At 41.3% G+C, this 20,825-nt stretch overlaps 1 long non-coding RNA gene across 2 annotated transcripts in view; it reads right to left on the reverse strand.

Annotated features, from left to right (window-relative positions):
- Positions 1-393: 393 nt before the first annotated feature.
- Positions 394-20,825, reverse strand: part of LOC140633755 (uncharacterized) — a 54,773-nt gene continuing 34,341 nt past the window's right edge. For both annotated transcript variants that reach the window (XR_012031353.1, XR_012031352.1), the window contains one exon: positions 394-1,503. This is a non-coding gene — a long non-coding RNA (uncharacterized lncRNA). The remainder of the gene's footprint in view (positions 1,504-20,825) is intronic.

Here is a 20,825-nt window from a genome sequence, read left to right on the forward strand (position 1 = left end):
TCCTGTCCCCGGGCCCACAGGGCCCACAGAGCTCAGCCCCGCCTGGTCCACCCGCTGTCAGGGCTGGCCTGGGGGTGCCCCTCCCAGGGCCTCGCTCCCCCAGGGCCTTGCTCCCACCCAGGCCCTTGCTCCTCCACAAGGCCTTGCTCTCCCTCCCAGGGCCTTGCTCTCCCCCCAGGCCCTTGCTCCTTACCCCCCAGGGCCTTGCACACCCCCAGGGCCTTGCTCTACCCCCAGGCCCTTGCTCTTCCCCCCCAGGGCCTTCCTCCCCCACCCAGGACCTTGCTCCCCCCCCCAGGGCCTTGCTCCCCTCCCCAGGGTCTTGCTCCCCTCCCAGGGCCTTGCCCCCCTCCCAGGGCCTTGACACCCCCCCCCCACCCCGCCTTGCTCCCTCCCAGGGCCTTGCTCCTCCCTCAGGGCCTTGCTCTCCCCCTCAGGGCCTTCCTCCTGAGCCTCATGCTCTTCCTCCAGGCAGGCCGTCCGTGATCCGTCTGCAGCCCCACACCTGCGCCTCAGACAAGTGTTCGCGGCCCTCGCTAGTAGAGAGACCTCCTGCATTCCGGGCTCACCCTGTTGTTTTCCGTCATAGCATAGTCATCATTACCTGCCACACTGTGCATCCCTTATTTTGCGTTTAAGATCCGTTTGTTGAGATCTGAATACCAGGTCTGCTTGGGAGGGATTTTGTCTGTGGTCTCGAGCTAGATCCCTCGTGCCCAGCCTGTGCTGGCCACAAAGTGTGCTCTCCCTAAATGTTTGATTGATGGGTATATCTCCATCTTATAGACGAGAATGTTGAAACTTTGAAAAATTAAGTGACTTTTCAAGGCCACACCACTAGGAAATGCCACAGATGGGATTTGAACCTGAGTGATCTTAGGCCAAAACCCAGATTCTTAACCAGTGTGTGTGTGTGTGTGTGTGTGTGTGCGCACGCGCGTGTCTTCCTTCCTTCTCCATCAAGCCCTCAGATTCCCGGCAAGCACTATTTGTTTGATATCCTGTAGCCTGGGTGCTTAAAGAGAACGACACAGGGAGGAGATTTTGTGAATAAAATATATCAATCAATCAATCTGTAACCGGCGTGCAGATGGACCGATGGAATAGGCTGAGAAAGGCACTGACGGGCGTGCAGTGTAGACGGACAGGGGGCCGAAGGGACGCACGGGGCAGAGCCGAGGTGCCAGCCCGCAGGGTCTAGGTGCCTGCACGCGAGGCTGCTGAGCAGCCCGGCAGCCGCGCCAACGACACCTACCGCGTGTGCAGTCCTCGCGCCCCTTCCAGCTGCGGGGCCCTGCCCTCGCCTCTGCCTCCAGGGCGCCCGAATGCTTTGCTAATCCTGCGGACCCCTCAGGAGGAGGAGGTGGGGCCGTGGCGCCCGTGGGCCGCCGTCCCCGCCGCAGCGATGAAGGGCCGCAGGGTCCCCGCTGGCTCTGGATGTCGTCCAGGCAGCACAGGTGACGCTCACGCTGCGGATTCCGAGCCCAGGGAATCTGGAGGCACCTGAGCAACAGAAGGATTTATTTTTGCTACCTCCACGCAGAGCTCTGGACCCTCGGGAGCAGGGGACAGCTTGGTAGGCATCGGTGCAGGATGGAGCCAGCCCCCTGGACTTTGCCGGCCCTTCCTCTGCCCCAGCTCATCCTCCGGCCGTGGGATGCTCGGGATGCTCGGAATGCTTGATGATGCGCGCAGGTGCGTGCAGGTGTGTGCAGGTGTGTGTAGGTGCTTGTAGGTGTACGCAGGTGCGTGCAGATGTGCGCAGGCATGGCGAGAGGTGCAGGCCCTGACCTCCCCTGGGGCTACTCCCTCTGCGGTCTGCCCCGGGTGTTTAGGGGATTTACTCTCCGGGCTAAGGGCACAGATGTTCCTCTACAACGTTGTGTAAAATTCCTTTCGTTTTTGCCACTCACGTTGGAGCCTTAGGTCATGTTCACGGACTTCTGGGTGTGGTACGAGGTAAGGCTCAGATTTCGTTTGCCATAGATTTTCCCCTTTGCACAAAGCTCACCGTTTCCCTGCTGATGTGCAACGTCTGTTGCTCAAAATCCAGTTTCCACGTGTACACGAGTCTGTTTTGAGGCACTCTGGGCACACTGTTTGTCTGACTGGATTTGCCCTGATTTTAGAGGTACATTTTTAAGAGAATGGACATCTTCATGAAACTGAGTCTCCTTATCTAACGGCATGGAACAAGGCTTCCTCTATTTAGGTCTTCTCTTTCAGTAAACTTTCATAATTATAATTTTGTCCAGAAACAGCAGATATATATCCATTTTTAAAACTACTTTTTTGGGGACACCTGGGGGGCTCAGTGATTGAGCGTCTGCCTTCGCCCCAGGGCGTGATCCTGGGGTCCTGGGATCGAGTACCACGTTGGGCTCCCTGCATGGAGCCTGCTGCTCCCTCTGCCTGTGTCTCTGCCTCTCTCTGTCTCTCATGAGTAAATAAATGTTTCAAAATTTTTTCTGTTTTAGGTTTCTTTGTTATTGCAAATAACATCTTAAATAAATTGAATCTTTTGACTGATATGTAGAAATGCCATTGATTTGGGAATATTGATTTTTTTAAAAAATCTACTAATCTTCCTATTTTAATAATTATCTACAGATTCTTGGTATTTCTTCTTGAACAGTCATAGTCCCTACAATAGTAACAATAACATATATTTTTCAAATATTTATACTTCTTTCCCTTTTCAGTCTGAATGGATAGGATCTCTAGTCCAGTGATGAGAAGTAGTAGAAGTAGACCTCCTTGTATGCTTCCTGATTTTAAGCATCCTACCATTAAGTGTGTTGTTTATTGTAACTTATGTGTAGGAAATTTCTTGTTAAAAAAAAAGGAAATTTCTTGTTATTCCAAATTTAATAAGAGTTTTATTTTTTGTTAAAGCTTAGAGGGTGTTATGTTTTATCAAATGCTCTTCTTCCTTTACCTCCTGTGATGGTCGTATATATTTACTCTTAAAATGTGTTAATGTGATGAATTGCATGACCCAACTTTTTAAGGTTCAGCCAGTCTTCCATTCCTGGGACACACTCAACTTGGTCAGGATGTTTTATCTTTCTTTACACATTTCTGAATTGTTAATAGTTTGCTTAGGATTTTTTCATCTACTTTTATCAGTTATATTGTCTGCTATCTTCCTTTTCCTTCCCCTTGGGCTAGATCCATCATGATGGAGATTGCAGACTCATGCTACTGTGTATAAATTATCCACAGTAGCATTCAGCCTTCTTAAGTATTTGGTTTGATCACTTCTGGGAAAATGTACATGTTTTCCAACCACGGTTAAATTCTAGAATACTTCTATCACCCTGAAGAACTGGACAATATATATTTGGATCTTCCTTTTTTATCCAATCTGGCAATCTGTGTGTTTGATTGGAGTGTTTAGTAAATTCACATGAATGTACTAATTGGTATGTTTGTATTTAGACGTATCTTTTTGTTATTTGTTTTCTTAGTCTCATTTATCTTGTGTTGTTCTGTAACTGCTTGTTACACCTGATGTGTTATAGCTGGGGACCCTTGTTGGGGGGATTAGTAATGGCTTCAGACACGTGGCATAAGGTCAGTTGCTTTTGTGAATGTGTTCTTTTCTATTCAGTTCAGAAAATGAGATTAGAATTCACATTTATATGGAATGGACAATGAATATTCATTTGCAGGGCTATGTTAGCTTTCTCACCCTCCAACATAATATATTCCAAAGAGATCTGGACTGTCTAGACATCCTGTAGAACATCATATTGATCTATTACGTCATGCTGATTGGGGAAAATGAGCAGAAGGAAGTAGTACACTGAAGTCTGTTTAAGACCCACGGGCTCCAGATAGTGGGAGAAAACCTCTATGACAATTCAGGAAACTATCCCTTTAGTAAAGTTTTTAGGGTCTAGTGGTCAGGGATGGGCTACGCTACCTCTACGGAAGTAAAATGATGGCATCTCACATTCCCTACCACAAAGAAGGAAGCACAGTGCCTGGTAGGCCACTTTGGGATCTAGAGACAACACATTCCCCATCTAGGAATATTGCTCTGGCCCATATATATGGTGAAACAGAAGGCCATCAGCTTTGTGGGGTGGGGGGGCCCAAATATGAAAGAGCTCTGCACCAAGTTCAGGCCACAGTGCAAGCAGTCTTGCCATATAGGTCATGCAGTCTAACAGGCCCTTGGTGTTAGAAGCATTGGTGGTGGGAAAAGATGCAGTGTGAAATTTATAACAAGCCTCTGTGGGAGAATGGCAATGCAGGCCTCTGGGGTTCTGGAGCAAGGTCATGACATCTGCAGTAGAGAAATACATGCCTTTTGAAAAATAGCTCTTGTCATGCTACGGGGACCTGGTATAGATTGGGGTGGTTGCTTGGTTATTGGAGCATCAAATGATCCTGCACCTGGAATTATCCCTGCTGATCTGGGGCCCATCAGATCTGTCAAGTCATAACGTTGGACAAGCCCAACATCAGTCTTTTATAAAATGGAAATGTTACAGGCTCAAGCCTAAGCCTAGGAGAGCACAAGTTAACTCCACAAGCAGGTGGCCCACGCTTCCACATCACTCGCTGTAGTTGCAGCAGCACCCATCTCCCAGGCCACACCTACGGCTGTAGGGAGGATTGCATATGATTAGCTGAGGGAGGAGGAAAAAGCCTGAACTTGGTGCACAGTTGAGTGGACTCAGTATATGGCAGCGAGCTGAACACGGAGAGTGCTGCATTATGTCCACATTTGAGGGTGAACTTGAAAGATGGAGAAAAGTGAAAACCTTCCCAGTAGGCAGGGCGGCAAGTGGCACACCTGGTCATTCACTTTGAGTGGAAAGAGAAGTAGCACAAGGTAAGAATCTAATACTGCAGATTCCTAGACAGTGTACAATGGCCTGGCTGCTTGCTTAGGGCCCTGGAAGGAAAACAGGCCATCCCACTAATTTCTCTCTACTAAGTTCCTACAGAAAGAGAGAGGCCCGAGGAACCATGAAGGAGTTGCTTCCTGAATAGGGAGAAGAGGCTCTGTTACAGCACAAGTGGGATCTATGGCAGTGTGGAGGTGAACTGCTCCAATTGACTTTAGGGAGACCTACTGGGTACTGGGGTCTTTAGTTGAATGACAGCTTCTAGCGACTGCCCCTTCCGTCTACTGTGGTTTTTATGCCAAGGTTGTACCTTCCCTGGCTGCTACCAGCCAATGACTCAGCATCATGAGGAGCACTAAAGGCGGTCCATTTTGGGTTTTTTGTTTTTTAAAGATTTTATTTATTTATTCACGAGAGACACACAGAAAGAAAGAGAGGCAGAGACACAGGCAGAGGGAGAAGCAGGCTCCACACAGGGAGCCCGACGTGGGACTCCATCCTGGGTCTCTAGGTTCACACCCTGAGCCGAAGGCGGCACTAAACTGCTGAGCCATCCAGGGACCCCCAAGGCAGTCCATTTTGGCTTAATGCCAGACACAGCCAGGGGACAACCCTTGCTTAGGGACTCCTCTTCAGCTTAACCAAGACTTCCTTAGGACTGTGTTGCCATTTGAGAGTCTACCTCCAACTTCTTCCTCCCCATTCTTCCTCCACAGCCCAAAGGATGTCGCTGCCTCCTCCTGCTTGCTCCCTCTTTATGCTTCACAGGTGTTCCCCATAATATTGTATAATAATCCCATTGGTGTCTGCTTTTCAGAGAACCCAAACTAGCTCTGTTAAAATGTCTTTCATTACATGTGAAGTGATATAACGTTAATCAAGATAAAATGGGTTAAGGATGGGCGTTGTGTTTCCTAGAGCAACCACTAACAATATAAAACAAAGACATACAGCTGAAAAGCCAATAGGTGAGGTAAAATGAAATATAAAAAAATTCTCAATCAATCCAAGAGGAGGCAAATGAAAGAAAAACAAAGGAACCAAGAAAGATATAAGATACTTACTTATATAATAAGTAGCAAGATGCTAAAATTAAACCCAACCATAAAATTCAGTGTAAATGGACTAAATACTCCAATAAAAAGGCAAAAACTGTTAGAGGGAATAAAAAGGAAAGATCCACTTGTATGTTATTTATGAGAGACACATTTTAAATATAAAGAACAAAAAAATCCAAAACCATCAGAAGGAAGGAAATAGTAAAGATTAGAGCAGAAATAAATTATAGAAACTAAAAAAAAATAAAATAAAATGGACCAGAGAAACCAGGAGCAGGTTCTTTTTTTTTTAAAAAAAGATTTATTTATGATAGACACAGAGAGAGAGAGAGAGAGAGAGAGAGAGGCAGAGACACGGGAGGAGAGAGAAGCAGGCTCCATGCCGGGAGCCCGACGCAGGACTCGATCCCAGGACTCCAGGATTGCGCCCTGGGTCAAAGGCAGGCACCAAAATGCTGAGTCACTCAGGGATCCCCAGGAGCAGGTTCTTTTAAAAGATCAATGAAATTGATAAACTTCCAGCCAGGATAAAAAAAACAAAAGTCCCAAATAAAATCAGAAATGAAAAATGAGAAATAACAACCCATACTACAGAAACACAAAAGATTGGAGGGGAATATTATGAAAAATAATATGCCAACAAATTGGACAACCTAGAAAAAAATGAAGATCTAGAAACATATAATTTACCAAAACCGAAACAGGAAAAGAAAATCTGAACAAACTTATTGCAGCAATGAAATTGAAATCAGTAGTCAAAAACTCCCAATCAACATACCAGAACCAGACAGCTTCACAGATTAATTCTACCAAATATTTAAGGAAGAGTTAATACCGATTTTTCTCAACTATTCAAAAAAAAAAAAAAAAAAAAAAAAGAAAAGAGATGAGAAAAGGAAACTTCCAAAAGCTACCACACACACAAAAGAGAACTGCAGGTCGATATTTGTGGTGAACATAGATGTAAAAATCCTCCTCAAAATACTAACAAACTGAGTTTAACAATACATTTAAAAAATCATTAAAAAAAAATGATCAGGGATCCCTGGGTGGCGCAGTGGTTTAGCGCCTGCCTTTGGCCCAGGGCGCGATCCTGGAGACCCGGGATCGAATCCCACGTCAGGCTCCCGGTGCATGGAGCCTGCTTCTCCCTCTGCCTGTGTCTCTGCCTCTCTCTCTCTCTCTCTCTCTGTGACTATCATAAATAAATAAAAATTAAAAAAAAATGATCAAGTGGGATTTATTCCCAGGATACAAGAGTGGTTCAAAATTCACAAATCAATGTGATATACCACATCAATAAGAGAAAGGATAAAAGTCATGTGATCATTTCAACAGATGCAGAAAAAGCATTTGACAAGGTACAACATCCATTCATGATAAAACCACTCAACAAAGTGGCTTTAGAGGGAATATACCTCAACATAATAAAGGTCTTCTATGAGAAACCCACAGCTAACAACATACTCAATAGGGAAAAACTGAGAGCTTTGCTTCTAAAGTCAGGAACATGACAACGATATTCACTTTTATTCAACATAGTATTGGAAATCCTAGCCTGAGACCAAAAAAAGGAATAAAAGCATTGAAACTGGTAAGGAAGAAGTACAATTTCACTATTTGCAGATGACATGATACTGTATATAGAAAACCTAAAGACACCAACAGAAAACACTAGAACTGATAAATGAATTCAGTAGAGCTGTAGGACACAAAATCAATGTACAGAAATCTACTGCATTACTATACACTAATAAAGAAGCAGCAGAAAGTGAAATTAAGAAAGAAATTCCAGGGATCCCTGGGTGGCAGTGGTTTAGTGCCTGCCTTTGGCCCAGGGCACGATCCTGGAGACCCGGGATCGAATCCCACATCGGGCTCCCGGTGCGTGGAGCCTGCTTCTTCCTCTTCCTCTTCCTCTTCCTCTTCCTATGTCTCTGCCTCTCTCTCTCTCTCTCTCTCTCTCTGTGACTATCATAAATTAAAAAAAAAAAAGAAAGAAATTCCAATTTTATTGCATCCCGAACAATAAAATATCTGGGAATAAACTGGAGGTGAAAGACCTGTATTCTGAAAACTATAAAATACCGATGAAAGAAATTGAAGATGATACAAAGAAAGGGAAAGTCAGTACATGCCATGGATTGGAAGAACAAATATTATTGAAATGTCCATACTACCCAAAGCAATCTACATATTTAATGCAATCTGTATCAAAATACCAACAGTATTTTTCACAGAAGTAGAAAGAACAATCCTAAAATTTCTATGGAACCCCAAAAGACCCCTTATAGCCAAAGCAACCTTGAAAAACAAAAACAAAATGGGAAGTATCACAATTCCAGACTTTAAGTTATTTACAAGTTATGTAGCAATCAAAACAGCATGGTATTGGCAAAAAAATAGACACATAGATGAATGGAAAAGAAAAAATAAACAGAAATAAACCCACATTTATTTTCAATTAATCTTTGACAAAATAGGAAAGAGTATCCAATGGGAAAAAGTCATTTCAATAAATGGTGTTGGGAAAACTGGACAGCTACCTGCAGAAGAATGAAACTGGACCCCTTTCTTACACCAGACACAAAAATAAACTTAATATGGATTAAAGACCTAAAGGTGAGACTTGAAACCATAGAAATCCTAGAAGAGAACATAAGCCATAATGTCTCTGACATCAAATACCTCAACATTTTTCTAGCTATATCTCTTGTGGCAAGAAAAACAAAAGCAAAAACTCCTGGGACTACATGAAAATAAAAGACTTCTGCACAGTAAAGGAAACAATCAACAAAACTAAAAGGCAACCAACAGAGTGAGAGAAGATATTTGCAAATGACATCTCTCATAAAGGATGAATATCCAAAATATATAAATATATAAATTATATTTAAAAATATAAAAAATATACAAATATATATATACCACCTCACACCAGTCAGAATGGATAAAATGAACAAACCAGGAAGCAACAGATATATAAATAGGAATGAACAAGAAAGGAAGCAATAAATATATAAAACTTAAGAATCTAAAACCAAATAATCTGATTAAAAATAAGCAGGAGACATGAACAGACATTTCTCCAAAGAAGACATACAGATGGCCAACAGACACATGAAAAGACATTCAACATTACCCATTATTAGGGAAATGCAAATCAAAACTACAATGAATGATCATCTCACACATGTCAGAATGGCCAAGATCAACAACACAAGAAACAACAGGTGTTGGCAAGGATGCAGAGAAAAAGGAACCCTCTTGCACTATTGGTGGGAATGGAAATTAGAGCACAATGTGTCGAAATATGTGGGATGCAGCCCTAGAAACCCTTAGAAATTTATAGCATTAAAGTTAGACAACAAGAAAGGTATAAAGTCAATAATCTAAATTCTTACCTAAAAAGCTAGGAAAAGAAGAGCAAATTAAACCAAAATAAATAGAATATACAAAACATAAAGAGTGGAAATCAGTAAAACAATAAGCCTGTAAACTGCTGGCAAAATCAACAAAACCAAAAGTTGTTTCCCTGAAAAAAAAATTAATGAAATTAATGAATCCAGAGCAAGATGGATAGTGAAAAAGAAAGAAAAAATACAAATTAGCAATATCAGTAATCAAAGAGGACATCACTATCCTATAGACATTAAAGGGCTAATAAGAAAATATTATGAACAAATTTTAATGGCAATAAATTTGGTAGTTAAGTTAAACTAGACACATTTATTGAAAGATATAACTCAGCAAAACTAGCACAAGAAATACAAAATCTGAATAGCCACATATCTGTTGAAGAAATTCAATTTATGATTAAAACTTTCACACAAAGAAAACTCTAAACTACATGATTGCACCAGGGATCTCTGTCCAACGTTTCTGAGTAGGACATGATATCAATCCTATGCAAACTTTCAGAATAGAGAGGAAAAGGGGAATATTTCCTAACCAATTTCATGAGGTCAGCATAACCCTGATATCAAAAGCTGACAAGGACATTGAAAAAAATTAATTACAGACCAATATCCGCCTAAGCCTTGATGCAAAAATACTTAACAATATTAGCAAATTGAATCAAACAACATACAAAGAGGATAATACATTAAGACCAAGTGGGGGATTGTTCCAGGAAGGCAGGATTGGCTTAATATTAGGAAATCAATAAAAGCACATTAACAGAAACAGGAGAAAAATTATGATTAGCTCAAGAGATGCAGAAAAAGCATTTGACCAAATTCCAACATCCATTCATGACAAAAGTAGAAACTCAACAAACCAGGCATACAAGAAAACTTCCTCACCCCAATAAAAGCCATCTATAAAATAACTATAGCTTATGTCATATAACGTAAGTAAAATACTGAATGCATTTACCCCACCTCCCACCCCCAGCCATCAGTAACAAAGCAAGAGTATCTGTTCTTATGACTTGTATTCAGTCCTGTACTGGAGATCTTAGCCACGACAAAAGGAAAGATTTTTAAAAAAATTTTTAAAGGATTGGAGGGCAGCCTGTGTGGCTCAGCGGTTAACGCCGCCTTCTGCCCAGGGTGTGATCCTGGAGACCCGGGATCGAGTCCCACATCGGGCTCCCTGCATGGAGCCTGCTTCTCCCTCTGCCTGTGTCTCTGCCTCTTTTTCTCTCTCTGTGTGCCTCATGAATAAATAAATAAAATCTTTAAAAAAAGGATTGGAAAGGAGAAGTAAAACTATCCATTTTCACAGAAGATGTAGTTATATACACAAATAATGTGGTTCCAAAGGAATGTACCAAAAACTATTAAAACTAATAAGTGATTTTAGCAAGGACACAGGATACAAAGTCAGTATCTAAAAGTCAATTGTATTTCTATATATTAGGAATAAAAACTGGTAAATGAAATATAAAAGTTTACAGTTACAACAGAATTACAAAGCATAAAATACTGAGGAATAAGTTTATCAGAAGATGTGTCATAGGGTAGCTCTATTTTTAACTTTTTGAGGAATTTCCAGAGTGGCTGCACCAGCTTGCATTCCCACCAGCAGTGCAGGAGGGTTCCCCTTTCTCTGCATCCTCACCAACATTTGTTGCTTCTTGGCTTGTTCATTTTATCCATTCTGACTGGTGTGAGGTGGTATCTCATTGTGGTTTTGTTTTGTATTTCCTTGATGCTGAGTGATGTGACCCAGCAATTGCACTACTAGATATTTATCCAAAAGATACAAACACAGTGATCCGAAGGGGCACCTGCACCCCAACGTTTCTAGCAGCATTGTCCACAACAGCCAAACTATGAAAAGAGCCCAAATGTCCATTGACAGATGAATAAAGATGATGTAGTATATATACACCACGGAATATTATTCAGCCACCAAAAAGTGAAATCTTACCATTTCCAATATGTGGATGGAATTAGAAGGTATTAGGCTAAGTGAATAAGTCAATTAGAGAAAGGATTATCATATGATCTCACTCATGTGGAATTCAAGAAACAAAACAGAGGATCATAGGGGAAGGGAGGGAAAAATAAAATAAGATGAAATCATAAAGGGAGACAAACGATAAGAGACTCTTAACTATAGGGAACAACCTGAGGGTTGCTGGAGGGGAAGTGGGTGGAGGGATGGGGTACCTGGGTGATTAAGGAGGGCATTTGATAGAATGAGCACTGGGTGTTATATACAACACTGAACTCTACCTCTGAAACTAATAATATACTATATGTTAATTAACTGAATTTAAATACAATTAAATTTTTGAAAAGATATGTAACACTCCTATACTGAAAGCTAGAAACTACATTGTGAAACAAATGAAGAAGACAAAAATAAATGGAGAGATACACCCTATTCATGGTGGATAAGACCCAATACTGTTAAGAGATGATTTTTTTCCCAGTTTTGCTAAATATTCAATTTAATTCCCCCCAAACAATCTATAGATTTAATAGAATCCCTACCAAAATACCAACAGCATTTTTTAAAAAAACAGAACTAGAGTTCCTAAAATTTATATGGAACCCCAAAAGACCATGACTAGCCAAAGCAATCCTGAAAAAGAACAAAAGTGTAGGTATAAAAATCCCAGATTTCAAGCTATATTATAAAGTTGTAGCAAGCAAAAACAGTATGGTAACGGCACAAATACATACGGATTAATGGAACAGAGTCCAGATATAAACCCACACTTCTACGGTCAATTAATTTATGACAAAGAAGGCAAGAACACGCAAAGGGGAAAAGTCTCTTCCACAAATGGTGCTGGGAAAACTGGACAGCAACATTCTAAAGAATGAAACTGGACACTTTCTTACACCTAAAAATAAACTCAAAATGAATTAGAGACCTAAATGTGAAATCTGAAACCATAAAACATCTAGAAAAAAACATAGGCAGTAATCTCTGTGACATTAGCCGTAGAAATATTTTTCTAGATAATGTTCCCTGAGGCAAGGGAAACAAAGGCAAAATGGAACTACTGGGACAGCACCAAAATAAAAAGCTTCTGCACAGTGAAGGAAACCACCGATGAAAAAGCACCAAGAATGAGAAGGTATTTGCAAATGACATATCCCTCAAGGGGTTAATATTCAAACTATATAAAGAACTTATATGACTCAGCAGCAAAAACCTCAAACAATCCAATTAAAAATAGGCAGAAAACATGAACAGATATTTCTCCAAAGATGACGTGCAGGTGCCAACAGACGCATGAAAAGATGCTCCACATCACTCATCATCAGGGAAATGCAGATCAAAACTTCAATAAGGTCCCACCTCACACTTGTCAGAATAGAATGGCTAAAATAAAAAACACAAGAAATAACAAGTATTGGTGAGGATGTGGAGAAAAAGGAACCCTCGTGCATTGTTGGGGGGAATGCACACTGGTGCAGCCACGGTGGGAAACAGTATGGACATCCCTCCAAAAATTAAAAATAGAATTACCATATGATCCAGTAATTCCACTACTGGATATTTGGCCAAAGAGTATGAAAACACCAATTTAAAAAGATATATGAAAAAAAAAAAGAAAAGATATATGTACCCCTATATTTACTACAGCCTTATTTACAAGAGCCAAGATATGGAAACAACCCAAGTGCTTATCAATCTATCTATCATCTATCATCTATCTATCTATCTATCTATCATCTATCCATCCATAGACACAGACACTAATATATATGGAATGTAAATAATATATATAGACTAGAATATATGATGCATTATTTATGTTATATAATATTTATTTATACATACACATATATAATGGAATGTATATAATATATAGAGAATACATATAATGCAGTATATAATATATACTGGAATATTAATCATAGAAAGAAAAGGAAATCTTGCCATTTGCAATAACATGGATGGATCTAGAGAGTATAATGCTAAGTGAAATAAGTCAGTTAGAGGCAGATAGATACCATAAGATTTCACTCATGTGGGATTTAAGAAACAAAACAAATGAACAAGGAAAAAGAGACAAAAGAAAAAAGACTTAAATATAGAGAACAAACTGGTGGTAAGTGGGAGGATGGGTGAAATAGGTGAAGGGGATTATGAGGGTACTTATCCCAATGAGCGCTGTGTAATGTATTTGATAGTTGAATCAGCATATTGTATACCTGAAACTCATATAGCACTGTAATTAATTATACTGGAATAAATAAATAAATATTTTAAAAATGCAGTGGGAAGAAAACAAGATTCATAGTAATCCCAATTAAAACCCCAGCAGTGGTTTGCTGTTTTTTTTTTTTTTCTGGTAGAAATTGTCAAGCTGATATGGAAGTTTAGATAAAAATAAGAAGGAACTAGAATAGTGGAAACAACTTTGAAAAAGATTAACAAAGTTGGAGAACTTACATTCCCTACTTTCAAGAATAAATTTAAAGCTGTAGTAATTAAGACAGTTGGTAGTGACATAAGGATAGACAAATAGATCAACTGCACAGAAGTAAGATTCCAGATATAGAGTCAGCTGGTTTTCTATAAAGACAGCAGAGCAAATCAACAGGGAAGGAAAAGCCTTTTCTACAAGCAATGCTGGAATAACCAGATAGCAAAAAATGAACCCCAAATACTGCCTTATGCCATATACTAACGAAACTTATCTTGAGATGAATCATATACCTAAAGGTAAAGGTTTCCTAAGCCTCTTAAAGAAAGAAAGAAGAATATAGTTCCTTGTGAGCTTAGGGTAGGTAAAGAATTTTTTTTTAAGGCAGGAGACAGCACTAAGAAAAGCACAAGAAAAGAATTTGTAAATCGGACTTCTCCAACAGCTTCTCCCAGCTTTCTTCCAATCTGAGCTTATTTTCTGACAAATGATTTGTAATCAGAGTATTTAAAGAACTCCTTAGTATCAATAATTTTTTTAAAAAAAGCACAACCCAGTATAAAAATTGAATAAGGAGTTGGACACTTGACAAAAGAAGATGTGCAAATGATCTGTAGGCGCATGAAAATATCCTTAACATTACTAGCCATAGAGAAATGCACATTAAAACCACAGTGAGATGATAGGATGAGCACTGGGTGTTATTCTATATGTTGGCAAATTGAACACCAATAAAAAATAAATTAAAAAAAACACAGTAAGATTCTATTTCACTCCCTAGGGTGGCTAAAATTGAAAAGATTAACACCAAATATTAGTGAGAATGTGTGTTGCTGACATAATCCTTTCAGAAAAATGTCTGGCTCTTTTCTTAACAAGTTAAACATACATCTATCCTATGACCCAGAAATCCATTCCTAGGTATTTACCCAGAGAAATGAAAACATATGTCTACAAAAACGCCTCTATAAGAATATTCATAGCTGCTTGAGTCATGATTATCAAAATCTGGAAACAACTCCAACATCTACCAATGGAAGAAGAGACAAACACGTTACGGTACATTCCTGAGTGTCGTCTGCTCATTAATAGGAGGAAATCACTAAAAATAATAATAATAAATAATAAAATTAAATTAAATTTTAAAAAAAAGGAGGAAATCACTGAAACCTGCAAGAAAATGGTGAATCTCAAAAATAGAAAGTGGAACAAAAGAAGTCAGATAGCATAGAGTACAGCCTGTCCTATGGTATCAGGGCCTCCGTTTTGAAGAGAGGCTGCTGGGACTCAGGTTCAGCAACTTCATCAACGTTGACCTGGGGCTGGAGGTGGGACTTCTGACCCCAGAGTTCGTGCTTACCATGCCGTCCTGTGTTGTGTTTCTTAATTCGCTTAACCACATACTAAGCAACAGGTGCTTTCCTTCATCTTATACGTAAGGAGCTGAAGGCTCATAGGCCTCCAACAACTTTCCCGCTGTCTTCCCTCGAGCTGGAAGGAGAGTCCAGCCTGCTCTCTGAAGCCCACAAACCTCCTAAAAATGCACTGCGGGGCTGTGTGTGTTACGTTCCTCGTTTGCCTGCCTCCTCACTAAGGATTGTGTTTTTTTCTTTTGCTCCAGTCTTTAGAGAGTTTTATTTATAACTCCCTTGAAATGGGCTTCCCGAAAAACCCATCACTCTACACGGCAATGTTTAGACCTGACTGCCCAGGCAGCCTCTTTCATCAGCCTCGTCTCAGGGAGAATTTACTTGATTTACTTGCTTTCAATTTCTAAGCCTTCATTTGTTTGCTTCTTTAATCAAACAAATTAGACCTCAAGTCTTTAAAGATGGACTATCAGAGAGGCTATATCATGTGTTCAGCCTAAAAATTAAGCGAAATCTACACTCAGGTGTTTAGAGAGAAATAGTTTGGTCAGATTTGATCACAATATACCAACCTTTTTCTGGGTTTGAATTTTCCCTTGAACTCAGGGGAAAAATACATTGTTGAGCTTCCAAGGCCACCTGGTTTGGCCCTAGCATTCCTGCAGATAGCCACAGCTCATTGCATAGCAGACAGGAAGATCTTATTCTACGTACAGAAGTTTGGCCTGTAGGGGCTAGAATTTTGACAGGGCCAAAGAAATCAGGAGACATTATAGTAAAGTATAGTATTCCCCAAAAAATGACCCAAGGAAGGCTTCATCCATGGCTTGAACTCTTCCACATAACCCAAAGAGAACTAATAGAGTTATTCAAGTTTCTGTCCCACTGAAGGGTGGCCATTGGCCTTACGTCCATAAAGCTGGCCTCCCACATCTGTGGGGAGATGTGTCAACCATGGAGGTACGCTGCTGAGATTATCCTTTCAACAGAACCTGCTACAAGGAAGATAAATAGCAGGTATCTTTCAGATGCTACAAATTTGGACCTCCACAGAGTTCACATTGAAGCCATGCTTCCTCTGGTTTGACACCAGCCAGGACTGATGATAGCAGGGACACTAGAGCCATGACATTCCAGTTAGACATAAGACTCCCATAGTGGGAAATCTTTGCTCTGGGGATCCTCATCGGCTTAGAACACAGATATGCTCTGCAGTCTGGGGTTCTCCTTCCTACTCTCCTTTCTTAACTCTCTCCTTTCAAATATCATTCTGAAGACAAGTTCCACCTATTTCTACTCCTTCACAAACATTCTCCTGGTGAATCTCTAACATGTCTAATTCCATCTTGGTGTCCACTCTTGGAGCACTCAAACTTATACAGTTGGTACATAAAGTGAGGTTTTGGAGACTGCTCGCTCACCTCATAGCTAGCAAAAAGAATGCTAGCGCATTTGAAATGTGGGGCATAGATAGTTCCTGGAATAAGACGGTATGCCTCCACTGCGGAAGATTTCATGAGTGGTGACCTGGAAAAATGTCCCCATGGAGGAGAATGTCTTTGCCAATGAAGTGACTCAGGCAAAACATGAGGGAAACACTAACTCCAAGGCCAGTTATTACTAAACTGTATAGACACACTGAGGAGGGCTAATTAGAAACTGGGGGCCATTAACAAACAATTCAGAACTAAGTGTAAGAGCCAGACAGCCTTTCTGAACACTTGCAGTCTCTCATCTCTGCAGTGGAATAATGATCATAGTTGAAGAGAAGACTCGGGATCTAGAAGACTTAGGGTCTACAAGTTTGTTAGACCTCCAGAGATATTTAAAGACAGGGCTGTTATGCTAGCTGGGAAAACCTTGAACCATGAAATCTTGGATGGGGCATCTGGGTGCATGCACCCAAGAATTTTATTTATGCCCTAGCAGATGGTAAAGGAAGGGGTTTTAAAACTCAAGGGGGGAAAGAATGCTAGAATCAATATTTTATGTGAGATCAGAAGACCCGCCTGAGGACTGTATTGTCTCAGAGAGTCCGGAGGGCACGGCATTCACCAGGGCCATCAGGAGTAGGCTGGGAAGTTCAGTAGCGGCAGGGCCAAGCTGGGCTTACTGACGCCAATGGAAAGTGGAGTCTGGAAGTGATAGAGGCCAAGTAGCAGAATTTGACCAAAGCTGGGAGGCTGCAGTGTCAGAGAAGCAGTCGAGGGCATGTGACACGGGGACTGGTGAAGATGGTTGGGAGGAATATGACCAAACAGATGAGAAGCCAAGAGTGCTGCTTAATACAATCAGAGAAAGAAAAGAACAGAGGAGGAGACTGAAGGCAGTCGTCTCAATAAGAGGTCAATATCATGTGTTTAGTAGCCCTGAGCCAGTTTTCTGATTTGAAATCCAATGACTGAAGAGGTGACCAGATCTCCAGGAGAAGGGCCTGGCAACATGACAGCAAGTGTATACTATGACGACTCCCTGAGTCCTCCCTTGGGAAGATCTATGGCCATTTACTTGAGTGAATGCACAGTGGTAGGATGAATACCCAGACATTTTAAGAAGTACTGGACACGGAATCTTAGTTGACACTGACGACCACAGACCCCAAATATTTTCATAACCCCCTAGTGAATGGAGACCTGGCCAGTCTAGTTTACAGTAGGTTTATGGGTCCATAGACCCGTATGTGGCAGTTGGAGTACTGACTTCCTGGCCTGTATTTAAGAGTGAGCATAACAGGGGAAGGTCAACTGGAAGCCTCTAAAGTAAATAAAAACAATTATCACATCCAAAGTTGTTTTATTTTTTTTTTTAGAAGAGGGTGGATGGATGACTATAGACTACCATATTCTCAATCAAATAGTAGCTCTGATTACAATGTTGCTTCAGACATGGTGTCTTTGCTATAGCTGATTGATAAGGTCTCAGACAGTATGTGGCTATCGACTTGGTGTCTTCATTATTTCTACGGCAGTCAAAAAAAAATCAGAAGATCAGAAATAGCCTGCATTTACATGGAATTTCATGGATTTATTTCATGTCACCCCAGGGCTATGTTAACTTTCCTAGTTGCAGTCAAAATATAACCTGAATAGTTCTGAACCAGCGAGAAACTGAGAGGGTGAAACAAGAGCAGCCCCACTGACCATCCCTCTCGGTGACCTCCCCCGTCCACATGGGATTTTGTGCCTCCCATTACACAGTTCTGGGCTTTGCAGGGTTAGAGGCTCTAGTCACCGAAGAGAGTACCTTCTTGTCAGAGGACCAAATAACTGCTTCCACCCAGGCACCCTGGACTTCTGGTGTCCAAGGACCAGCAGGTAAGGAGGGGAGTCATCATTCTGGCAGAGGTAACTGCTTCCTATGAGGAGGGCGATCTACTCTTATACAATGGGGATGGAAAGAAATATGTCTGAAATGCAGTAGAGCCAATTAGACATTTTTAGTGGTCTTTGCCTCGTTATGCTGGAGGTTCAGACCCCTTAGCAATGAGAGATTGGGGTCTACCACCGGCTAAGCCATAGAGACCTGCCCAGGTGACACTGAAAGTAAAGAGAATTTACGGTGAATAGTGGATGAGGGAGACTGACTAAATGCAGAAATGGAACTGTTACTTCATCCAACTAACCTCTTCTAGGTTTCTCCTCTAGAAAAGAAGCCTGTGTGAACCACGGAGATGTTGCTTACCGACATAGTAGGGTGACGGATCTCTACGGCACAAGCTGTAGAAATGGCAGCCATGGAAGCAGTCCACGCAGCTCTCCCTCCAAGGGAAGCAGCTCTGCGCAGAGAGTCCCTGGGAAGCCTCCAGCTTTTCACCTTGGATCGAATGCAGCTTTCATTCTGAGAACTTGCTCTCCACGGGTTGCTTCTAGCCAGTGGCCAAGCACAGCAAGGAGATGAGAGCTGGGCCATCGTGGGACTCCTGTCATGGGTGGTCTTTGCACGGGGGCTCCCTGTTGGCCTGGCTGAGATGTTATCAGAGTTTCTCTGCCATTGAAACCTCCCCCTATTCAGTTTTCCTCTCTTCCCTTTCCTTGCACAGCTGTCAGCTCTGCACAGGGGTCTGAAGGCTCTCCCTGCTCACTCCAGCTCCCTCTCTCCTGTACCCTTTATAAACACTTCCCTTCTGCATGTTTTATTCTGGTTGGCATCGACTTCCCAGAGGACCCAAAGTAGTACAGGAGGCCTCAGAAAAAAAGCAAATAAAAATCATAAATAAATAAATAAATAAATAAATAAATAAATAAATAAATAACTGGATGGCAAAGTGATTGGGCAGGGCTTTCAGATACACACTTTCTGGACATTTTCAAAATTGCAAGGAAACAAATAATTGTCATGGAGAAAATGTTTAGTCTAAAGCTATTTTCAAGCTTCTCTATAATTCCAAGTTCTATTAACTTGTGTGAAAGCTCTTATACTTGTCAGATCAAATTGTTGTTCTCTGCCCAATTTGGAAGTTTCCCTTCTGAGTGGCAAAGGACAATAATTGAACGTGTGGTCCTGAATCTTGATTGGGAGAGGATTGGCCCAAATCTTATTTCTCCCCAGTCTCTCTGGGATCACTAAGGGAAGCACTCCTCTTGACTTTCAGAGGAAGTTGTGAAAAAACATTAATACTTTATACGTTATAGCTTGTCTTGATGGACTGCAGAGCACCTCCTTTACCCATTATTTATTATTTTCAATTGTGCACCCACCAGGTGAAGGACAGTCTCTGTTAGCACCTTTATAAAAAAAAAAAAGATTTTATTTATTTATTCACAAGAGACACAGAGACAGAGAGGCAGAGACATACGCAGAGGGAGGGGAAGCAGGCTCCATGCAGGGAGCCCGATGCAGGACTCGATCCCAGGTCACGCCTTGAGCTGAAGGCAGACGCTCAACCACTGAGCCACCCAAGTGCCCCTGTAGCACCTTTTTTAAAGCAATGGATGATTTGCCACTCGCATTTTATTATGTGCTTAAAAGCAAGATGTACATTTGACTCTTGAACAACAAGAATGTGAGTTGCACAAGTTCACACATATGTGGATTTTAGAAAGTAAATAGGGTACTGTAAATATATTTTCTATTCTCTAGCTTATTTGATTGTAAGAATATGGTATATAACACATATAACATACAAAATGTGTGTTAAACAACTGTATCACTAAGGCTTTCATCAGTGATAGGCTATTAGCTTATCAACAATAGCCAAAATATGGAAAGAGGCCCAATCATTGACTGATGAATGGATAAAGAAGATGCGGGGTGTGTGTGTGTGTGTGTGTGTGTGTGTGTGTGTGTGTATAAAATGGAATATTACTCAGCCATTAAAAAGAATGAAATCTTGCCATTTGCAATGGTGTGGATGGAACTAGAGTGTATTATGCTAAGTGAAATAGGTCATTAGAGAGAAAGACAAATATCATGATTTCACTCATATGTGGAACTTAAGACACAAAACAGATCAACATAGTGGAATGGGGAAAAGGGGGAGGGGGAGGAAGCAAACCAGAAGAGACTCTTAATGATAGAGAACAAACTGAGGGTTGATGGAAGGAGGTGGGTGGGGGATGGGCTAGATGGGGGATAGGGATTAGGAGGGCATGTGTTGTGATGAGCACTGGGGGTTGTGTGTAAGTGATGAATCACTGAATTCTACTCCCAAAACCAATATTGCCCATATGTTAACTCACTGGAATTTAAACAAAAATTT

This window comes from Canis lupus, chromosome 5 (assembly GCF_048164855.1).
Source record: "Canis lupus baileyi chromosome 5, mCanLup2.hap1, whole genome shotgun sequence".
NCBI classification, from domain to species: domain Eukaryota; kingdom Metazoa; phylum Chordata; class Mammalia; order Carnivora; family Canidae; genus Canis; species Canis lupus.